General features: G+C 45.9%; 1 long non-coding RNA gene across 2 annotated transcripts; it reads right to left on the bottom strand.

The window, feature by feature from the left end:
- Window positions 1–1,155: 1,155 nt before the first annotated feature.
- On the bottom strand, window positions 1,156–2,744 carry LOC143961740 (uncharacterized). Of its 2 annotated transcripts, none has more exons than XR_013270541.1 (3): window positions 2,042–2,735; window positions 1,608–1,741; window positions 1,156–1,475 (listed from the first exon to the last, which is right to left on the bottom strand). It is a non-coding gene; the product is annotated as an uncharacterized LOC143961740 (long non-coding RNA). The 2 variants fall into 2 exon arrangements; XR_013270542.1 differs by lacking the exon at window positions 1,156–1,475 and having other exon boundaries at window positions 1,534–1,741; window positions 2,042–2,194; window positions 2,293–2,744.
- Window positions 2,745–24,372: the final 21,628 nt, after the last annotated feature.

Genomic DNA, 24,372 nt, shown 5'->3' with positions numbered 1-24,372 from the left:
GCCAGTCCAGTGCTGATCCTCAGCCATGGTGCTGGCACTGCCTGCTGATTGGCTTCTCCGCTGATATCTCCCTCACTGACACCAGCACTGAGATAGAACACTGACACCAGCACCGCAATAGAGATTGAGCACTGACACCAGCACCGAGATAGAGAGCACTGACGCCAGCACCGAGATAGAGAGCACTGACACCAGCACCGTGATAGAGACTGAGCACTGACACCAGCACCAAGATAGAGAGCACTGACGCCAGCACCGAGATAGAGAGCACTGATGCCAGCACCATGATAGAGAGCACTGACACCAGCACCGAGATAGAGAGCACTGATACCAGCACCCAGATAGAGAGCACTGACACCAGCACCATGATAGAGAGCACTGACACCAGCACCGAGATAGAGAGTGCTGAAACCAGCACCGTGATAGAGAGCACTGGCACAAGCACCGTGATAGAGAGCACTGACACCACACCAGCACCGAGATAGAGGGCACTGACACCAGCACTGTGATAGAGAGCACTGATACCACACCAGCACCATGATAGAGAGCACTGACACCAGCACTGATGCCAGCAACTCGTTGCGGGACCAAAAAATATAACACTGCTCAACCTCTTCAAACAGGAGGGTACGGGCATATAGTACGGTGTGCTTTCTTTGTTCAAGTGAGCCAAAGGTAGAAAAAAGGTCCATGTGCTAGATTACATAAATCATTTATAGAGTTATGCATATACATGGTCTACTGGTCACTAGGGATGAGCCGAACACACCCCGGTTCGGTTCGCATCAGAACTTTCGAATGGACCGCAAATTCGTACGAACGTTGGAACCCCATTGAAGTCTATGGGACTCGAACATTCGAAATAAAAAGTGCTAATTTTAATGACTAATATGCAAGATACTGTCTTAAAAAGGGTTTGGGGACCTGGCTCCTGCCCCAGGGGACATGGATCAATGCCTAAAATGTTTTTAAAGATGGCCGTTTTTTTTCCTTTAAATATCGTGCCTGGGGGGTGTCTATAGTATGCCTGTGAAGTGCCACGTGTTTCCCGTGTTTAGAACAGTCCCTGCACAAAATGATATTTAACGGAAATAACGTAATTTAAAACTAGAAATAAGTTGGTCCACACTATCCCAGAGACACATTACTGTTAAAGGTACCTCATCCCCCAATAATTCTATAAATATTATATCCACGAATAGGAAAAAGGGAGGGGGGGGCAGGGGATTTTTTAACGGTACATTAATTAAAGAGACAAAGATTTCTTAAAAAAGAATTCATAGCTTTAATGTTGGAAATATGTTAAAATTATTTTGGAGAAACCAAAATAGCAAAAATATAATAGCAAATACACTTTTTATACAAAAAGTTACATGACACAAGATATAGGGGATCCTGAAATTGTTAGTTGCTGAGAATGATCATATATCCTCCCGACATGTTTCGCGTTTTTTCTTCTTCAGGGGAGTATGCAACTAACATGAACATAAGCACAAAAAGAGGTTTAAGAATACAGAAAATACAGTTATGCCATACAATTAGATACACATAAATTTCAGAACATTAGGTATGAAATTGGTCTCAATTTGCTCAGTCCAAATGCTTACCCAGATATAATCATTTCCTGCATCGCAACCCACAGGCCAACAGATGGTGAAATAGATGACAAGAATTAGGTGACAGGATCAAATGCTAAAAACAACCCAGCCTCATGCAGGGCATAGATGGAGGTAGACAAGCGCTACAAAGATCAAAAACAAAATCCAGAGATAAATACCAAGTATAACAAGTCCAGCAAAGGTATTAAAAAATGTTAGTTTGTAACAAAGTGGGTAAGTAGATATCAATCCCTAAATTATAAAAGGGAATTGGGGCTGAGAAACATGCCTCCATAGTAGGATATGAGATGCTCATTATCAAAGGAATGGAACAATTGATTTTAATTAAGCCTAATTAGTATAAGGGTTGTAAGAAGTGGCTACTGGGGGTATACTACAAAAATACTGTTGAAGAGAGTAGAAGGAATAAGAATTATTTTTACCTGCAGTTAGAATCAGAGATGAAAGAGTTAATTCCATATGATGGTATTGGTGCAATACAAATGCAACAAGTTACAAAGAAAGAATCAATTGATTCATTGTGATGTTTTATAAGTTGCAGAGTGCAGCGATATGCTGCCACTGCCAGGCTGAACCTACAAGTAAATAAAAAGAAGGATGACTCGATATAGGTATAGAAAGATGAGAGGCGGTATTATAACAGTATAAAATTCAGCTAAAGAAATATATTTACCAAGAGGAAAAGTTAGCGTGGCGGTAGTATCTATGCTGAACCTGCGCTACAGATGAAGTGACAGCGCTGCCTATTTATATCCCCCATCCATCGAGCCGGCGTCTGACGTCACCGGCTCGATGCGGACAGCCATAGGTGGAAGCAGTGAGCATGTGCAGAGCCTTTCAAGTCGGCATTTGAACTACCAACCCCATAATGCCTCAGTGCTGACACGAGGTTAATTTGGACAAATGCTGATGGAGATGGGGCTAAGCTGACTCTCCGCCCTTAAAGGGGGCGGGAAGACACAAGTCAGCATAGAGGGCAGAAGAAACGACGATTATCATGGCTTTTAACCCTAAAGGGGATTACATGCTCCCTGCCACCTCAAATCGGGCGCCGCCTGGGGATAATACCCAGCTGCGCCCTTGGGTGTCCATATGCCCTTGCATACTTGGAGCAAGGGAAGATAAAAAGCAGAGTATCCAGTCCAAATCAAAAAATATATGGCTTTGGATTGCGGTGCAGGGAAGGAGGGAGAAAGCAAAGCTCCTCAATGTGGGTGGGACTCATAGAGAGCAACAGAGATCCCAAGTGTGCAAACCATGAAACCCACCTTGGGCCAAGCAAAGCGAGACATTAGACGGTATAAATTACCGGTACAGCGTTAATAGTAATTGATAATGACATTTATTGATGTACAGAGATATTTTTAAATATAACATAAACATAAAAATAAAAATAAAATATTTTGTTGAAAACAAAAAGACAAAAAGAAAAAGAAAAACCAATGACTTGGGGAGGGGGTAGGAGGAAAGGAAGGGAAGGGGAAAAAGATGAACAAAAAGGGAAAAAGGGGATATCACCTCTCTCTCTTCATGCCAGGTTCCACGGGGGCTCACAGCTAAGGTAGGAGGGTTCATGAAACAAACAAACAGAGATTAGCTATAGAAAGGATCTGTAGCTTATATTTTCATTGAAACCAGGGTATTTAGTGGCTTTTAGAATAAAGATCCACTTGGCTTCAGTTTGTAAGAGAAGCTTGTCCACTGAGCCACCTCTTGAGTTTAGAGGTATATGGGCCAGGGCTGAGAAACGTATCCAGTTGGGGTCAAAGGCATGATAGGTGCCTATGTGCCTACTTATGGCTGTGGTGATTTTTTTATTGAGAATAGGTTTGATGTGGTCTTTTATGCGGATAGAAAATAGTCTTTTAGTTTTACCTACGTAAAATCCTCCACAACGGCATTGGGCCAAATATACAACGCCTGGAGTGGAGCATGTAACGTGAAATTTCGAAACAAAACGGTTGCCATTTGGCAGTCTGATCTTTCGAGAGTTATGTATATAGGGACACATGTCACATTGCCCGCATGCATAGGTACCTGGATATTTGGATTTAGTATCACCTGAGGAGTCCTGAAAGTGACTTCTAACTAAGCTGTCCTTGAGTGATTGAGGTCTCATATAGGTGATTGATGGTGCATCATTTATGTACTGATTAACAATAGGATCGGCTTTTAGAAGAGGCCAGAACTTATTGATTATAGCACGGAACGAATGATGTTGGTTAGAGTATTTGGTAATGATACGTACTTTATTATCAAAATTTTTTTGTTTATTGGAGAAGAGAAGGGAAGTCCTATCTTTATTTTTTACTCTATTATATGATTTTTTCAGAGATACATGACTGTATCCACGTGCTCTGAGTCTATTGTATAAGTCATTGGCTGCAATCTTAAAGTCAGAGTCAGTACTGCAATTGCGTTTGGCCCTTAGATACTGGCTGTAGGGGATGCTCTTTAGGAGAGGTTTTGGGTGAAAGCTTGTCGCATGCAAGACCGTATTGCCAGCAGTAGGCTTTCTGTATAAGGCAGAATAAACATGTCCAGTGGCATCAATTTTAATAGTTAAGTCCAAAAATTCAATGGAGTTTTGGCTGTAATTCAACGTAAACTTTAAATTGAATGGATTCACAGAAAGTAAATTGAAAAAGAGCAACAAATCTGATTCTGATCCTGACCAAAAAAATAAAATATCATCAATGTACCTGTACCAGGCTGTGATGTTACTTAGAAAAGGGACGAGGTCTTCACGCGCGAAGGTATCTTTTTCCCACCCCCCCAGGTACAGGTTGGCATACGATGGGGCACATTTAGTCCCCATCGCAACCCCCTGCACCTGGAGGTAGTGGGATTGGTTAAATTGGAATACGTTGTGCTTTAAAATAAAATCCAATAGCTTCATAACAAATTCATTATAAGCGAAGAAATTTGAGCCTCTTTCTTGCAAATAGGAGCGTATTATTTGTAAACCTTTGGTATGTGGTATAGCATTATACAAACATTCCACGTCGATGGAAACCAACCATGACTGTGCCGGTAGGCTGATACCCTCGAGTATCTTTAGAAGATCGATGGTATCCTTTACATAAGAAAAAAGGGAAATGACGTGCGGTGTAAGGTGTTTATCTACAAGGCTACTTGCATTTTCTGTCAAACTATCACAGCTGGAAATGATGGGACGTCCCGGAGGATCAGTTAGAGATTTGTGCACCTTCGGGAGGGCATAGAAAGTAGCAACTTTCGGATCTTTAGAATTTAAAAAGTTCCATGTGCCTTTGTCTATAGTACCAGATTTGTATGCATTAAAGATTATCGAACGATATTGTGTGTCAAAATGAGAGATTAAAGACACAGAAATTGGTCGATACCAGTCAGAGTTTTGAAGAATCTTATTACACATATTGAGATATTGTGAGGTATTCATAATTACGATGTTTCCACCTTTATCCGCGGGTTTTATGACTATATCGGGATTAGTTTTGAGTTGTTTTAATGCCTTTAATGCCTTTAATTGATTATGATTGATTAAAACTGCTTGCGGTTTTAATGTTATATCTGGTTCCGGCAATATGGATGAAAATCATTGAGAAAAATGGCATGGGTAGCCCCCCCCTGCCCATTACCAGCCCCTTTGGGTCTTGTACGGATATTAAGGGGAACCCCGTACCCATATTAAAAAAAGGAAGTACGTGTGGCCCCCAGGGCCTATATACTCAGAACAGTAGTATACAGGCGGTTCAAACAAGACAGGGACTGTGTAGGTTTGTTGTGTTAAGTAGAATCTGTTTGTAATTTTCAACTGGTACATTTTTAAAGTGTAGCTCCAGTCAAAAAATCTATTTTTAAGCTTTTTGGAAAACATAGGGAAGGGTTATCACCCCTGTATAATTAGTTTTGCCATCCATCTTTTTTCATCTCACTTCCTGTTGTCTCCTTCCGTTTGCAAGTAGGAGACGTTTGTAAGTTGGACATTTTAAAGTAGGGGCCTGCCCTATATGCTCTGCAGCAATGGCGGAACAAGGTGTTGGTGTTGCCACAACATTGTAAGCCCTCAAAGTGACTCTTGGTGGGTGCTGGAGCACCCTGCTGTCAACGATTATATCAAGAATTGTTATTACATGCCATTGTTGAACAGTGGTAGAAAAATTGACCTTTGGTGGTTGTGGTACTGGTGCCACAACACTAAAAGTCCTCACAGTTACTCTGGGTGGGCACAGGAACAGGCCCTCCTGTGAACTATTATATCAAGAATTGTAATTACATGCCCTGTTAAACAGGGGCTGAAAAATTGGGCCTTAGGCATTGGTGCTGGTGCCACGACACTGCAACCTCTCCCATATACACTAGTTGTAGTGCAGGAATGAGCCCTGCTGCCAATCATTGCATCAAAAATTGTAATTAAATGCCCCTGTAAAACAGGGGCAGAAAAATTAGGCCTTAGGCACTGGTGCTAGTGCTACGACACTGCAACCTCTCCCATATACTCTAGTTGTGGTGCAGGAATGAGCCCTGCTGCAAAGCATTGCATCAAAAATTGTAATTAAACGCCCCTGTTAAACAGGGGCTGAAAAATTGGGCTAGTGGCATCACCCAGAACCAAAAATGTTTTTCCAACATATCAGCGGAGGAGGAAGAGGATAGACAATCAACATAACAGGACAGTCACTCAGCATAGGCAGTCTTGAAGGGATGTGATATTTAAAAAAAAATTATTTGGTTACATCAGCTTCAGGTGCTTGGTAGCTGTGGGTGATCCAAGACTGATTCATCTTGATGAAGGTCAGTCGATCAACTGAGTCGGTGGACAGGCGCACCCTGTGATTGGTAACAAAGCCACTAGCAGCAATGAAGGTGCATTCCGAAAGAACGCTGGATGCAGGACAGGCCAGTAGCTCAATTGCATACTGTGCAAGCTCTGGCCAGTGATCCATCCACAAGACCTAGTAAGCCAGAGGATTTTCGGTGGAAAAGGTGTCCAAGTCTGACCTTGCCCCTAGGTATTCCTGCACCATGTAAATCAGACGCTGGCGATGGTTGCTGAAGCCGATCATACCTTGGGGCTGCAGACTAAAAAATTGTCTGAACGCATCGGTCAGACGGCCACCTTCTCCACCGCTCCTTCTGACCGATGCCTCAGCAACACGTTGTCCACGACCAGGAGTTTGTAACCTCCCAGCACAGACCTTTCTGCAAGGCCTCTCAGAGATGTCTCATCCTCTGCTCCCTCTGCGACGGCAAGATAAGGTCGGCAACCTTACCCTTGTACCATGGATCAAGGAGAGCGGCCAGCCAGTAATGGTCCCTCTCCTTGATAGTGATGGACGATCTTCCGACGGGACGTTTCGCGAACGCGGACCGCGAACCGTAACGTTTGCGGCGGGCCCCATTGACTTCAATGGGAGGCGAACTTTGCAAACTTACAGGTCAAATTTGCAGCCACAAAATAATTAATAGCTGTGCAAACATAGTCCCACCACATGGCCAATGACATAACACATGTATGGGATCGACAACTACAAGCATTCTTTTTTATATGGGAAATTGTTGTGACAATTCAGGACTGTGGAGCGCATGAAGGCAATGGAGGATAGGGAAGGTCAGGGTAGGCAAAGAAGAGGGTGCAGGAGATGATCACCAGCAGCGGGACATACATAAATGACACCTACACCGTGATAGAGTCATCTGACACCAGCACCGTGATAGAGAGCACTGACATCAGCAGCGTGACATACAGCAATGACACCTGCACCGTGATAGAGAGCACTGACAACAACACCGTGATAGAGAGCACTGACATCAGCAGCGTGACATAAAGCACTAACACCAGCACCGTGATATACAGCACTGACAGCAGCACCGTGATAGAGAGCACTGACATCAGCAGCGTGACATACAGCAATGACACCTGCACCGTGATAGAGTGATCTGACAACAGCACCGTGATAGAGAGCACTGACATCAGCAGCGTGACATAAAGCACTAACACCAGCACCGTGATATACAGCACTGACAGCAGCACCGTGATAGAGAGCACTGACATCAGCAGCGTGAAATACAGCAATGACACCTGCACCGTGATAGAGTGATCTGACAACAGCACCGTGATAGAGAGCACTGACATCATCAGCGTGACATAAAGCACTAACACCAGCACCGTGATATACAGCACTGACAGCAGCACCGTGATAGAGAGTACTGACATCAGCACCATGATATACAGCACTGACACCTGCACCGTAAGCAGCCCCAGAAGGAAGTCAGCATAGCACAGGGATGGTGGGAGCCCCTGATAATGAGCATAGCACAGGGATGGTGGGAGCCCCTCATAATGAGCATAGCACAGGGATGGTGGGAGCCCCTCATAATGAGCATAGCAGAGGGATGGTGGGAGCCCCGCAAAATATGCACAGCAGAGGTACAGCCCCAGGAGGAAGTCAGCACAGCACAGGGATGGTGGGAGCCCCTCATAATAAGCAGCCCCAGGAAGATGTCAGCATAGCACAGGGATGGTGGGAGCCCCTCATAATAAGCAGCCCCAGGAGGAAGTCAGCACAGCACAGGGATGGTGGGAGCCCCTCATAATAAGCATAGTACAGGGATGGTGGAAGCCCCTCATAATAAGCAGCCCCAGGAAGATGTCAGCATAGCACAGGGATGGTGGGAGCCCCTCATAATAAGCAGCCCCAGGAGGAAGTCAGCACAGCACAGGGATGGTGGGAGCCCCTCATAATAAGCATAGTACAGGGATGGTGGAAGCCCCTCATAATATGCACAGCAGAGGTACAGCCCCAGGAGGAAGTCAGCACAGCACAGGGATGGTGGGAGCCCCTCATAATAAGCAGCCCCAGGAGAAAGTCAGCACAGCACAGGAATGGTGGGAGCCCCTCATAATAAGCAGCCCCAGTAGAAATATGACACCGCTCAACCTATTCAAACAGGAGGGTACGGGCATATAGTACGGTGTGCTTTTTTTGGACAAGGAAATGAGCCAAATGAAGAAAGAAGGTCTGTGTGCTTGATTAAAAAAAATTGTTTATAGACATATACATGGTCTACTGGTCACATGTGTTGAATTCCTCAGAGATCCATGCCTCATTCATTTTTAGAAATGTGAGGTAGTTAACACTGTCGTGAGCTAGGCGAGTACGCTTATCGGTCACGATCCCCCCTGCTGCACTGAACGTCCTTTCGGACAGGACAATGGACGAGGGGCAAGCCAACAGTTTGATTGCAAATTGGGCAAGCTCTGGCCAGAGGTCAAGCCTGCCCACCCAGTAGTCCAGGGGTTCATCACTCCTCAGAGCGTCCACATCGGCCGTTAACCCGATGTAGTCGGACACCTGATGGTCTAGGCGTTCCCTGATGCTGGATCCGGATGACACCTGTCGATGGGTCGGCTGAAAGAATGACCTCATATCCGAAGTCACCAACACATCTTCAAACCGGCTTCTTCTTGCAGGCGCTGTTGGACTGGTACCCGCAACTCCTTCTCTGGGAGTGGGAATTGCTCCTCTGCCAGCGCACGCAAAAGCAGAATGCAGCATTTCTCGAAGCAAGGCCTGGAAGTGCTGCATTCTGACAGCCCTCCGTGACGGCGGTAACATTTCCGCCATTTTGTGTTTGTACCGGGAGGTCTAAGTACGGTGCCACCCAGTACTGGTCCTTGACCCTTATGCTTTTTATACGGGGGTCCCTATTAAAACACTGGAGCATGAAGGTCCCCATTTGCACTAAACTGGAAGCGGTGTGGTGGCCTGGCTCCTGCTCATCATCCAGGATAATGTCGTCCTCTTCATTCTCCTCTCCCCATCCACGCACAACAACAGGGATCCCAGAAAGGTTTAAAGCATGCTCTTCTTGCTCCTCCTCATCTGTCCCGGCACCATCCTCCTCTGACTCCTCTTCAGACTCCTGTTGTTCACTTGTCTCAGATAGAGTAGCCCCCCTGGGAATTCATCCAGCATTGCGACTTCCTCATCTTCCCGCTCCTGCTCCTCCACAGCTTGATCAATGACACGACGCAATGCACGCTCCATAAAGAAGGCATAAGGTACCGTGTCACTGATGGCGCCATGGCTGCGACTGACCAGTTTGGTGATCTCCTCAAATGGCCGCAGAAGTCTGCATACGTCGCGCATGAGCAGCCACTGACGCGGTGAAAAAAAAAACAGCTCCCCAGAACCTGTTCTGCCGCAGAGTTCATACAGGTAGACGTTAACTGCACGTTTCTGCTGGAGCAGCCTATCAAGCATATAGAAGGTTGAGTTCCATCGCGTCGGGCAATCGCAAATAAGACGTCTGACCGGCAGATTGTGTCGCAGCTGAATGTCAGCAAGGCGAGCCATGGCCGTGTAAGATCTTCTGAAATGGGCCTTGCCTGCCGCAAGATGTCCTGGACCCCAGGGTATTTGACAATGAATCACTGCACAACCAAGTTTAAGACGTGTGCCATGCATGGCACGTGCGTCATTTTGCCCTGTTTCAATGCGCTAAGCAGATTGGCACCGTTGTCACACACCACTTTACCAACTGTGAAATTGAGCGGTGTTAGCCACTGATCTGCCTGTGAATGCAAAGGAGTGCCGGGCCAGCGTGGCTCTTGGCTTCCAGGCACAACAGACGCAGCACGGCATGGCAACGTCTCACCTGGCATGTCGAATAGGTTCTGGGGAGCTTGGGCAGCGCAGCAGAAGAGACGCTAGCAGCAGAAAAGGAGGAGTCAGCCGAGGAGGAGAGGGAGGAGGATGGAGTAGGAGGAGGAGAATAAGAGCCAGGCCTGCATGCAATCCATGGCGGTAAAACCAAATCTACACGGGTGCCACGGGTTACATGCTTGACGGCCGTCAGAAGGTTCACCCAGTGGGCAGTAAAAGTGATATACCTTCCCTGCCCGTGTTTGCTAGACCACGTGTCTGTGGTCAGATGTATCTTGGCACCGACACTGTGTGCCAGAGATACATTCACTTGCCGCTGAACATGGCCATATAGCTCTGGGATGCCCTTCTCTGAGAAATACTTCCTTCCTGGGACCTTCCATTGTGGTGTTCCAATGGCCACAAATTTTCGAAAGGCCTCCGAGTCCACCAGTTTATATGGCAGTAGTTGGCGGGCTATCAGTTCTGACAAGCCAGCCATCAACCGTTGGGCAAGAGGGTTATCCGGCGTCATCATTTTTTTACGCTCAAACATGAGGCCCACAGAAGCCTGCCTTTTTGCAGAAAAACGTGAGCTTGGCATGATGGAAGGTGGAGTGGAGGACAATTGTGAGGAGAGAGGAGAAGGAGAAGTAGAAGACGAGGCTGGACGGTGAAAGCCTGGAGTGTGGCTTTGTGTGTTCCGTTGCTCCCACTGGGCTCGGTGATGGCTGCTCATGTGCCTTCTTAAGGCAGTCGTCCCTAGGTGAGAGTTGGGCTTACCGCGACTAATGCGTTGACTGCAAAGATTGCAGATGGCAACGCTATTGTCAGCAGCGGACACGTTAAAAAAGCCCACACTGCGGAGCCATGTGCCTGCGTCCTGGGAGTGCCAGATGTGACCGTACATGGTCGATGACTCGCTCCTGATACATTAGCAGTCTGCTTTGTCCCTCCTGTGCAATGTAAGTTATTCCTGCTTCTCCTCCCTATCTGCTGGTCCATATCTCCCTCTGAACTCCTCTCCTCTTCCTCTCTTGTGGGCACCCACGTGACATCACTAAACACGTCATCATCGATGTCACCTTCCCCACCGCTATAAGTAGAGATCTCGGAGTAGTCAGCAACACCGGGGACCAACCTCCTCCTTGGGCTGATCTGAGTACTGTCGTCAGACTGCTGAGTGGCGGTTGTTGCTACCTCCTCTTCCTGACCCAATACCAAGAGTGGCTACGCATCAGAAATGTCTTGATATGGATCGGAAAATAATTCCTGTGACTCAAGCGGAAGGTATGTGGTGGTGGTGGTGTTGTTGGTGGTAGTGTCTTTGGGGGTGCACATAGCAGAGAGTGAAGAAGAGGGTGCAGATCGAGAGGATGAGGAGCAGAAGTGTAAGGCTGAGTGAGCCACTCAACCAAGTCTGGTGCGTCCTTAATTAATCTGGTGCGTCCAGTAATTGAACGCACCTTCTGCAACTTGCCACTTTGGCTCAAGCGTGTTGCTCCTGCCCTACCCCTACCACCCCTGCGGAAGGGCCTGCCTCTTCCTCTGCCTGTCATTTTTTAAATGACCCTGTGACAAAACTCTCAGTCCCTATACTGATAAAGGACTGCTGCAGCAGAAGGGCAGCAGTCAGCAGTAGTGCACCTCAACCCTATATATTGTGGACCTATACCAATCCTTAAGGAATAGCAGACTGTACCTCACTCAACCCTATGTACTGTAGTACCCTATACCTTACCAGTCCTTATAAGGACCTTTGTGGAACAAGTAGGTTGTGAATGATTAGCAGACTGTACCTCAGTCCCTATACTGATAAAGGACTGCTGCAGCAGAAGGGCAGCAGTCAGCAGTAGTGCACCTCAACCCTATATATTGTGGACCTATACCAGTCCTTAACTAGTTGCTGACCGCCGGCCGTCAAATGACAGCCAGGCGGCGCACCTATTGTGGCGGGAGGCCGTCATATGACGGCCTCCCGTTTAAACAGGGAATGCGCGCGATCGTGCGCGCGCATCCCTGTTTCTTCGGTGGCAGCGTGTCACGGAGACACCGCTCGCCACCGAAGGGGGTGAACAGCCATTCGTTATGGCTGTTTACCACGTGATCGGCCGTGATGAAGTCACGGCCGATCACAGATGGTCACACCCCGAACGTGCACGGCGCATGCGCGCGATCGCGAGCGCGCGATCGCGAGCGCGCTGCGCGTGCACGTTGGTGGCGGCGTGTTCCCCCGGGAACACTGCTCGTCACCGACGCTGGTAAACAGCCATTGGCCGGCTGTTTACCCATGTGATCGGCTGTGATCTTTTCACAGCCGATCACAAAAATGTAAACAAACTGCGGTAACGGGATGTTACCGGGTTCTCCTCCTCACACACTGATCGTGTGTGAGTAGGAGATTGCGGTAACATCTCGTTACCGCATACAGTGTACACCAATCATACTGATTGCCCCCCCCAATAAAGAGGACCTGTCACCACCCCTCATAGTACCTGTCAATCACAGTCCATCAGAGTACCTGTCACAGTCCATCAGAGTATTTGAGTACCTGTCACAGCACATCAGAGTACCCGAGTACCTGTCACAGCCCATCAGAGTACCTGTCAGCCCATCAGAGTACCCGAGTACCTGTCACAGCCCATCTGAGTACCCGAGTACCTGTCACAGTTCATCTGAGTACCCGAGTACCTGTCACAGCCCATCAGAGTACCCGAGTACCTGTCACAGCCCATCAGAGTACCCGAGTACCTGTCACGGCACATCAGAGTACCCGAGTACCTGTCACGGCACATCAGAGTACCCGAGTACCTGTCACGGCACATCAGAGTACCCGAGTACCTGTTACGGCACATCAGAGTACCCGAGTACCTGTCACGGCACATCAGAGTACCCGAGTACCTGTCACGGCACATCAGGGTACCCGAGTACCTGTCACGGCACATCAGGGTACCCGAGTACCTGTCACGGCCCATCAGGGTACCCGAGTACCTGTCACGGCCCATCAGGGTACCCGAGTACCTGTCACGGCCCATCAGGGTACCCGAGTACCTGTCACGGCCCATCAGGGTACCCGAGTACCTGTCACGGTCCATTAGAGTACCGAGTACCTGTCACAGTCCATTAGAGTACCGAGTACCTGTCACAGTCCATCAGGGTACCCGAGTACCTGTCACAGTCCATTAGAGTACCGAGTACCTGTCACAGTCCATTAGAGTACCCGAGTACCTGTCACAGTCCATTAGAGTACTGAGTACCTGTCACAGTCCATCAGGGTACCCGAGTACCTGTCACAGCCCATCTGAGTACCCGAGTACCTGTTCCAGTCCATCTGTGTACCAGAGTACCTGTCACAGTCCATCTGAGTACCCGAGTACCTGTCACAGTCCATATGAGTACCTGTCACCGCCCTTCAGAGTACCCAAATACCAGTCACCAGGCCATCAGAGTACCCGAGTACCTGTCACCAGGCCATCAGAGTACCCGAGTACCTGTCACCAGGCCATCAGAGTACCCGAATACCTGTCACCAGGCCATCAGAGTACCCGAGTACCTGTCACCAGGCCATCAGAGTACCCGAGTACCTGTCACCAGGCCATCAGAGTACCCGAGTACCTGTCACCAGGCCATCAGAGTACCCGAGTACCTGTCACCAGGCCATCAGAGTACCCGAGTACCTGTCACCAGACCATCAGAGTACCCGAGTACCTGTCACCAGACCATCAGAGTACCCGAGTACCTGTCCCCAGACCATCAGAGTACCCGAGTACCTGTCACCAGACCATCAGAGTACCCGAATACCTGTCACCAGGCCATCAGAGTACCCGAGTACCTGTCACCAGGCCATCAGAGTACCCGAGTACCTATCTCCAGCCCATGTCTCATAGAATATACGTTGGGGTGTTTTCTTTCCAAAATGGGGTCATTTTGTGGGTAATTTCACTGTCCTGGTGGTCCAGGACCTTCAAAAGTGTGATGGGTAGGAATGAAATGAGATGTGTCATTTATGCTCCTAGAACGCCTGAACGTACTACTTCAATGTTCGGCCTCTCTATGTGGCCAGGCTGTGTAAAAGTCCTACACATGTGGTATCGCCATACTCGGGAGGAGTAGCAGAATGTATTTTGGGGTGTAATTTTTGCTATATACATGCTATGTGTTAGAAATATCTTATAAATTGACAATTTTGTGTAAAAAAAAAATGCGTTTAAATTTTTTTCCACATATTCCAAAAACTTCTGGAAAAAAATGAACCATTCAAAAGACTCATTATGCCTCACAGATTATACGTTGGGGTGTTTGCTTTCCAAAATGGGGTAATTTTATGGGAAATTCCATTGTCCTGGTACTCCAGGGCCTTCAAAAGTGTAATAGGTGGTTGAGAAATGAGATGCGTAATTTTTGCTCGTAGAACGTCTGAAGGTACTACATCAATGTTAGTGCTCTGTATGTGGCCAGGCTGTGTAAAAGTCCTACACATGTGGTATCGCTGTACTCGGGAAGAGTAGCAGAATGTATTTTGGGGTGTAATTTGTTGTATGCATATGCTGTGTGTGAGAAATAACCTGATAATATGACAATTTAGTAAAAAAAAAAAAAAAAAAAAAAAAATCTTCATTTTGCAAAGAATTGTGGGAAAAAATGACAACTTAAAAAAACTCACCATGCTACTTACTTAATACCTTTGGATGTCTACTTTGTAAAAAGGGGTCATTTGGGGGGTATTTGTACTTTCCTGACTTGTTAGTGTCTCAAGAAATGAGGTACACCTGATGTACTGAAGGCCTGATCAGAAGTGATCAATTTTCAGTGATTGGCACCATAGTTTGTAGACTCTATAGCTTTCACAAAGACCAAATAATATATACTAATGTGGGTTATTTTTACCAAAGATATGTAGCAGTATAAATTTTGGCCAAAATTTATGGATAAAAATTACTAATTAGCAAAAATTTATGACAGAAACGAAGAAAAAGGCATTTTTTTCACAAAATTTACGTTTTATTTTATTTATAGCACAAAAAATAAAAAACCCACTAGTGATTAAATACCACTAAAAGAAAGCTCTATTTGTGTGGAAAAAAGGACGCAAGTTTCATATGGATACAGTGTAGGATGACTGAGTAATTGTCATTCAAACTGTGAGAGCGCTGAAAGCTGAAAATTGGTCTGGTCAGGAAGGGGGTGTAACTGCACTGTACTGAGGTGGTTAAGGAATAGCAGACTATACCTCACTCAACCCTATGTACTGTAGTACCCTATACCTTACCAGTCGTTATAAGGACCTTTGTGGAACTAGTAGGTTGTGAATGATTAGCAGACTGTACCTCAGTCCCTATACTGATAAAGGACTGCTGCAGAATAGGGCAGCAGTCAGCAGTAGTGCACCTCAACTCTATATATTGTGGACCTATACCAGTCCTTAAGGAATAGCAGACTGTACCTCACTCAACCCTATGTACTGTAGTACCCTATACCTTACCAGTCCTTATAAGGACCTTTGTGGAACTAGTAGGTTGTGAATGATTAGCAGACTGTACCTCAGTCCCTATACTGATAAAGGACTGCTGCAGCAGAAGGGCAGCAGTCAGCAGTAGTGCACCTCAACCCTATATATTGTGGACCTATACCAGTCCTTAAGGAATAGCAGACTGTACCTCACTCAACCCTATGTACTGTAGTACCCTATACCTTACCAGTCATTATAAGGACCTTTGTGGAACAAGTAGGTTGTGAATGAATAGCACTCAAAACTCTATCCTGTACTACTTTACCATACCAGTCCTGAAAAGGACTTTTGTGGACCTAATAGTAACAGCTAATGATTAAACTGACTGTCCCTGCAGCACACAGCGCCCTGTCCCTCTCTCTACACTGACAAAAGACAGGCTTCTGCAACAATCAGTAGCACAGCAGTGCCTCAAACCTATATCCTGAACTACACCCAACACCTATACCAGTCCTGAAAAGAACTTTTGTGGACCAAATAGCTAGCGATTTGGGTCACTGCAGTCTCTCCCTGCTCCACACAGCAACCTCTCCCTATAGTGACAGAAGAAAGAATGTTAAATGGCCGCCGGATCGGGTCTATTTATAAGTTAGGGGGAATGTCCAAGTGTCCATGTGCTGTAATGTCTCAATTGGCTGTCCTGTACCCCATGATGGATGTGTCATCATAGGTCAAATTTCTTTTACACAGTAAACACGGAATTCCGCCGGGCGAACAGCGGCGAAAGTCCGCCGATCGGGCGGACGGCGAACAGCCGAAATTCACCGCGAAACGACCGCCGGGCGAACCGTTCGGCCATCCCTACCCTGCAATATGTGGGGAGGACCACACTTGAGTTAAGGGTACAAATCAATGAACATCTGACAAATATTGATAAAGGTTTTTTGAATCATAGTGTTTCTAGACACTTCCGCCTTTGCCATGATAGGGACCCCCGTCTCCTTACTTTCTATGGCATAGATAGAGTCACTTCCAATTGGAGAGGCACAGATCTTAAGAGAGCTATCTCCCAAAATGAGACCCAGTGGATGTATCGTCTCAACACGATGCAGCCACTGGGACTTAATATAGAACTGGATTTAAATTGCTTTTTGACCAATGATTAAATAGAGTGATTTAATAAAATATTTTTTTTGGATCTCTCTTCCTATTCCCTCGAGGGAGAAGAAACTGTTGTACACTTTCTATTGGTAAAGCCAAAGTTGCTTACTATACTTATTAATTTTATAATTGATTAAGATTATACATATGTAGGATGAGTGCAATATTTTGTATCCCTAGACTGTGTTGTAGTTTTTAGCTTCAATAACATGGTTTGTGGCATGTACTTCACATGTTTGCCCACGATCGGCACTGAGGCTGTTAAATTATGTAGTAATGGGGGCGTTATTCTTCAACACCCCATGGAAGTCCCCACTTTCCTCGGCTCCCTGGGGTTATCTGCAATGCCGCTACTCAACTGGCTGGCATTCATTCTCCTTTCAAATGGTACTAACCCCACAGCAAACCTAACAAGAAGACCTCAGTGACCCCGGCGCAATAGCCGGTCCCAACGCAGGAGACCACAAGCCCCTCAGGACATCGAGCCTTAAACCCCTTAAACTCACTATGCTCCCAGCCCGAGGTCCTATGTCAGTTCCTGGAGTCTCTACTCGGACGTAAGTTTCACATCGCCCTGTTTTGTTCCTTTGTCTTTTCGTCTGTAGTGGACTTGGAGGCAGGATGACTCTCCCGGGGGAGTCCCCCGGTCCCCCAGACTCTATAACCCCAGAGGACTGGACAATTCATCGAAAGGCCCTCACAGGGTTCATAATCCATAACTGACCCATACAGTGAATGACAATCCGGCAGGTCTTATCTGAAAAAGCCTCCCTATGGTTTTCACAAATTTCACAGGTTTAACTCTTTTAAACTTAAACACGCAACATAAGGGATAAAGTCCTGCAACTATAGACCTTACTGAGAGATTTCTAAGTACTATATGCCTTCAACTTTTATTTTTTTATTTCATTTTTTTTATTTTTGCTAGCTATTTAGGCCATATAGCCGGGTCAGAGTCAGAGATAACAAGCTCTGTAACGTTTGTTTAGGTTCCTAGCTGACAAGAAGGTAAAAGAGGCAAATAAACACTTATGTCAATGTCTCTGAGAGGTCAAAACGATTACATTTATATACCTGAAGCTATTTTGTAGACAAAGGTGTTCTGGTTGGTTGGTCTACAACCATTGCATGTGTGCGGGGGGGTGGCTGGGGTGCTCCTCATGGGGCCCCCAGCCTACCTGTCCCTCCATTGCCACACGGAACGGTCCAGCAGGGAGCTAATGAGAGAAGTACCCCAGTCATCACTAGAGGCGCCAAATGACCCTGCCTACAGTTCTGGTATATTGACTTTCACATGTTGGTAAAGTTATAAGATTACTTAATGTTATGTTGTGGTATAGGGGAGTACGTCCTGCTGAACATGGCCTCCGCTTATTCTAACCACCTCCCCCCCCCCCCCCTTTTTTTAAATGTTTTTTTATTTATTTATTTTTTCCCCTTGGGTGCTGGCCATTGGTGGATACGTTCCCCCGGCCCTATTTTTCCAGGGCCGGAATCCAGGTGGGAGTTAAGTCATCTGCCTACATAACTGGCCCAGGCAGGGGCCCAGAGCTTGTTCCAAAAGTGGAACTATATTTTTTCCCACATTTCTTTTTCTCCTTTTAGCAATACAGGTCTAAATTTGAAAATGTGACTTAATCTCACTGGAAAGGGGTTTATGGGGGGAGAGTGGCTCCCTTTTAAACATTAGATATAGTGAAAGGGCTATGTTGGTAAATGTGAAGGTTGACAATTGAGCTACTACTCCCGTCGTTCTTGGAAGTTAAACTTTTGTTTTTGTTCTATAGGCACAACTCTTTAACAGAGAAGCTTTGCATGTTAAGATGGCCCCTATCTGGGCTGCCATTAGGGGTTGTCGTGGGGTCCTGCACTTTGGGGGGCCAACCTCTGAAGTGCACTACCTCTTCCCCCACTAGGCCATAACTGCCCAACTAGGCAGTGGTACTCCGCTTGGAGATTTAGTAAATTCTTACCCCCCTTTGTTCTTCTCCCACCCTCTCCAGCCTATGCCCTCCCAACCTCTTTTTTGTCTTCCTTGTCTCCTTTCCTCATCAACTTCCTTTCCTTAGTCCCCCTCTTTACCCTTTGCCTTCTTACAAGAGACTCATTTACGGGCTGACAAGATCTCCAAAGTTTACAGTAAACATTTCCCAATAGCATATCACAGTGTGTCACCCTCTACAAAATCAAAGGGCACGTGTATCCTCCTAGTCAAAACTGTACCCTGGCAGCTGATAGACCTTCATACCGATCGAGAAGGTAGATACATTTTTGGTAAAGGCACTCTTAAATCGCAGACATTCACCCTGGCTAACCTGTGTCTGCCGAATGTTGATCAGCTCTCAGTACTTGAAAGTTGCTTATTTGCCCTGGCGTCTTTCGCAGAGGGAACTTTGGTGTTAGGGGGAGACCTCAGTCTCACCTTGGACCCTCGCAGGGACTTGTCAATGGCTCATCGCCCTTATCTCTGATAGCTCGAAACCAAATCAGGGATCTACTGCACTCTCACCGTCTAGTTGACATCTGGCGTATCCTTCACCTGTTAGAGAGAGACTACACTTCAATTCAATTAGCAGGCCCTTCAGGTCTGGTATGGATATTAAGGGGAACCCCATGTCAAATAAAAAAAAACAAAATTGATGTGGGGGTCCCCCTAAATATCCATACCAGACCCTTTATCCGAGCACACTACCTGGCAGGCCGCATGGAAAAGAGGGGGGGGGGGGGGCAAGAGAGCGTCACTTTTGTTGCCAGCGGTTTAGACATTAATGGCTGTGTGTTATTTTGAGGGGATAGCAAATTTACACTGTTATACAAGCTGTACACTCACTACATTGTAGCAAAGTTTGATTTCTTCAGTGTGAATATGAGGTGTGTACTCACTTTTGTGAGATACTGTATATCTACAAAGTATTCACACCCCTTGCAATTTTCCACATTTTTTCATGTTACAACCAAAAAAGGAAATGTATTCTATTGGAATTGTATGAGATAGGCCAAATCAAAGTGGCACATAATTGTGAAGTAGAAGGAAAATGATAAATGGTTTCCAAAATGTTTTACAAATAAATATCTGAAAAGTTTTTTTGCCCATTCTTCTTTGCAAAACAGCTCAAACTCTGTCAGATTGGATGGAGAGCATCTGTAAACAGCAATTTTCAAGTCTTACCACAGATTCTCAATTGGAGTTAGGTCTGGACTTTGGGCTATTCTAACACATGAATATGCTTTGATCTAAAACATTCCATTGTAGCTCTGGCTGTATGTTTAGGGTCATTGTGCTGCTGGAAGATGAACCTCCGACACAGTCTTAAGTCTTTTGCGGACTCTAAAGACCCATACACACTATCAGATTTTCTGCTGATTTTTGTCTTCAGATTTACCAAAACCATATAATATAAGGTGAAACCTTAGGAGTTTCAATTTGTATTCAATCAGGCAGGCCCTTGCACTACATGGTTTTGTTAAATCTGAAGACAAAAATCAGCAGAAGATCTGATAGTGTGTATGGGGCTTAACAGGTTTTCTTCTAAGATTGCCCAGTATTTGGCTCCGTCCATCTTCCCATTACCTCTAACCAGCTTTCATGTCTTTGCTGAAGAAAAGCATCCCCACAACATGATGGTGTGTTCAGGGTGATGTGCAGTGTTAGTTTTCAGCCGCACATAGCACCTCATTCAGACCCCCAGATCCCGGCCCCCTCCCCTGTTTGAAATGGTAGGGGGGTACAAAAGTACCCCTACCATTTCACAAAGAAAGTGTAAAAAATAGTTAAATAAGACAAACACACTTTTGAAAAATTCCTTTATTAAAAATAAAAAAAAATAAAAAAAAGATTCCAGCGGTGGTAATCCACTCTTGCTATCCAGCGACGGACGGTCATCTCTCCAGCGATGGCTCATCTCATCCAGCGCAGCAAATCCATCCTTCTTCTGTCTCCATGGAGGAGACACTGCAGGGATTCCGGCGGCCTGACGTTTCTTATATACGGAGGGCGGGGCCACCCGTCACCTGACCCCGCCCCCCTCTGACGCAAGGCAAAACCCGGGGTTCCCTGTGACGTATGGGTGACCCCGCCCCCCTCTGATGTAACGGAAACCTGCCTGTGTTACATCAGAGGGGTGCGGGGTCACCCATACGTCACAGGGAACCCTGGGTTTCCCCTTGCGTCAGAGGGGGGCGGGGTCAGGTGAGGGGTGGCCCCGCCCTCCGTATATAAGAAACGTCAGACCGCCAGAATTCCTGCAGTGTCTCCTCCGCGGAGACAGAAGGATGGATTCGCTGCGCTGGATGAGATGAGCCATCGCTGGAGAGATGACCGTCCGTTGCTGGATAGCAAGAGTGGATTACCACCGCTGGAATCTTTTTTTTATTTTTTTTATTTTTAATAAAGGAATTTTTCAAAAGTGTGTTTGTCTTATTTAACTATTTTTTACACTTTCTTTGTGAAATGGTAGGGGTACTTTTGTACCCCCTTACCATTTCAAACAGGGGGGGGGGCAGGATCTGGGGGTCCCCTTGTTAAAGGGGGCTTCAAGATCCTGATAAGCCCCCCGCCTGCAGACCTCCACAACCACCGGCCATGGTTGTGGGGATGAGGCCCTTGTCCTCATCAACATGGGGACAAGGTGCTTTGAGGGGTCACAGACCCCCAAAGCATCCTCCCAATGTTGAGGGCATGTGGCCTGGTACGGTTCAGGAGGGAGGGGGGGTCGCTCTCTCGTCCCCCCTCTTTTCCTGCGGCCTGCCAGGTTGCGTGCTCGGATAAAGGGTCTGGTATGGATTTTTAGGGGGACCTCCACGTCAATTTTTTTTTTAATTTGACGCGGGGTTCCCCTTAATATCCATACCAGACCTGAAGGGTCTGGTTATGGATATTTAGGGGGAACCCCACGTCAAATTTTTTCTTAAATTTGAGGCAGGGTTCCCCTTAATATCCATACCAGACCTGAAGGGCCTGGTAATTGAATTTGGGGGACCTCCACGATTTTTTTTTAATTTATTTATTTATTTTTTTATCAATGACTTTCAATGAGTGTTCTCTGTATTACGGGAGCCGACAATTCATAATAGCTGCGAGTGATTTTAAAGGACTTTTTTTCCTGCATAAATGACATTTTGTGCAGGGACAGTTCTAAGCACCAGAAACATGAGCCCCTTCACAGGCATACTATAGACACCCCCCCCCCCCTACGAAATTTAAAGGAATATTACACTTTTATTGTTTCACTTTAATCATTATTAAATTCACTGCTCCCGAAAAAACTGCCGTTTTGAAAACTTTTTTTTGCATTGATACATGTCCCCTGGGGCAGGACCCGGGTCCCCAAACACTTTTTAGGACAGTAACTTGCAGAATCTTTTCTCTCTGTCAAATCTTTTTTCTCTGTCGAATATTTTCTCTATATAATCTTGGACTAATAGAGGTAAGGTTAGGCACATTCGACCACAGGTTCTATAGACAGATTGTTGTCAGAGTCATGTCGAATCTCCTATTCTATATCGAACTGTTGTAACAATGAAAACGAAAATAAAGCATTTATTTATGTCGGATCTTTTGTTTTTCGGATTCTGTGCTTTCGTTATCGTTTGTCAAAACGAAAACGAAAATAGCTGAAATTCGGACGAAAATGTATTCGGACAAAAACGAATGCACATGTCTAGTGGAGATGCTTTTTGAAAGGGGAGGGGGGCTGCATGATACTCACTGTATTCCCTTCCCCAACCATCCAGACTGCATGCCTGGATAAGAGTCTGGTTAAAATATTAGGGGGACCATTTAAAAAATATTTACGTATATATGTTGGGAAATTATAAACCGGCCTTAACTACAGTCAGGTCCATAAATATTGGAACATCGACACAATTATAATCTTTTTGGCTCTATACACTGCCACAATGGATTTGAATTGAAAGAAACAAGATTTGCTTTAACTGCAGACTTTCAGCTTTAATTTGAGGGTATTTACATCCAAATCAGTTGAACGGTGTAGGAATTACAACAGTTTAGTTTGTACTGTATATGTGCCTCCCACTTTTTAAGGGACCGAAAGTAACGGGACAGATTAACAATCATCCATCAAACATTCACTTTTTAATACTTGGTTGCAAATGCTTTGCAGTCAATTACAGCCTGAACGTTGCATTTTATATACAGCTATATATATCAGACCAACATGAGGGACAAATGAGGAGAAATAAGGGACAGAGGGACTTTGGGGTTGATTTACTAAAGGCAAATCCACTTTGCATTGGAAGTGCAGTCGCTTTATATCTGAGGGGAAGATCTGAAATAAGGGCAAGCTCTGCTGATTTTATCATCCAATCATGTACAAGCAAACAAGTTTTTTATTTTCCTTGCATGTCCCTCTCAGCTCTACAGCGACTGCACTTCCAAGTGCACTTGCAGTGCAAAGTGGATTTGCCTTTGGTAAATAAACCCCTTTGTTCCAAATCAGGGACCATGCCTCCAAATCAGGGACAGTTGGGAGTAGGGATGAGCTTCGAGTTCGAGTCGAACTCATGTTCTACTCGAACATTGCCTGTTCGCCTGTTCAGCGAACAGTGAACAATTTGGGCTGTTCGCAGCAAATTCGAAAAGCCGGAACACCCTATACAAGTCTATGGGAGAAATCTAAAGTGCTCATTTTAAAGGGTAATATGCAGGTTACTGTCCTAAAAAGTGTTTGGGGACCTGGGTCCTGCCCCAGGGGACATGGATCAATGCAAAAAAAAGTTTTAAAAACGGCCGTTTTTTCAGGAGCAGTGATTTTAATAATGATTAAAGTGAAACAATAAAAGTGTAATATTCCTTTAAATTTCGTAGCTGGGGGGTATCTATAGTATGCCTGTGAAGGGGCACATGTTTCTGGTGCTTAGAACTGTCGCTGCACAAAGTGTCATTTGTGCAGGAAAAAAAGTCTTTTAAAATCACTTGCAGCTAAATTGTCGGGTCTCCGTAATACAGAGAACACTCAATGAGTGTTCTCTGTATTAGCCGACAATTCATTCATTCATTGATTAAAAAAAAAAAAAAAAAAAAAAAAAGCGTGGGGGTTCCCCTAAATTCAATCAAAAGGCCCTTCAGGTCTGACATGGATATTAAGGGGAACCCCGTGTCAAATTAAAAAAAAAAATTGACGTGGGGGTCCCCCAAATATCCATACCAGACCCTTCAGGTCTGATATGGATATTAAGGGGAACCCCGCATCAAATTAAAAAAAAAATTGACGTGGGGGTCCCCCTAAATATCCATACCAGACCCTTTATCCGAGCACGCAACCTGGCAGGCCGCAGGAAAAGAGGGGGGGACGAGAGAGCGGCCCCCCCTCCCTCCTGAACCGTACCAGGCCACATACCCTCAACATTGGGAGGATGCTTTGGGGGTCTGTGACCCCTCAAAGCACCTTGTCCCCATGTTGATAAGGACAAGGGCCTCATCCTCACAACCCTGGCCGTTGGTTGTGAGGGTCTGCGGGCGGGGGGCTTATCAGAATCTGGAAGCCCCCTTTAA

This window comes from Lithobates pipiens, unplaced genomic scaffold (assembly GCF_037356315.1).
Source record: "Lithobates pipiens isolate NorthernLeopardFrog02 unplaced genomic scaffold, aLitPip1_a1.2 Scaffold_8, whole genome shotgun sequence".
Taxonomy (NCBI): Eukaryota; Metazoa; Chordata; class Amphibia; order Anura; family Ranidae; genus Lithobates; species Lithobates pipiens.
The sequence above is the reverse complement of the archived record's forward strand: the minus strand, read 5'-3'. Positions and strand labels throughout refer to the sequence as shown.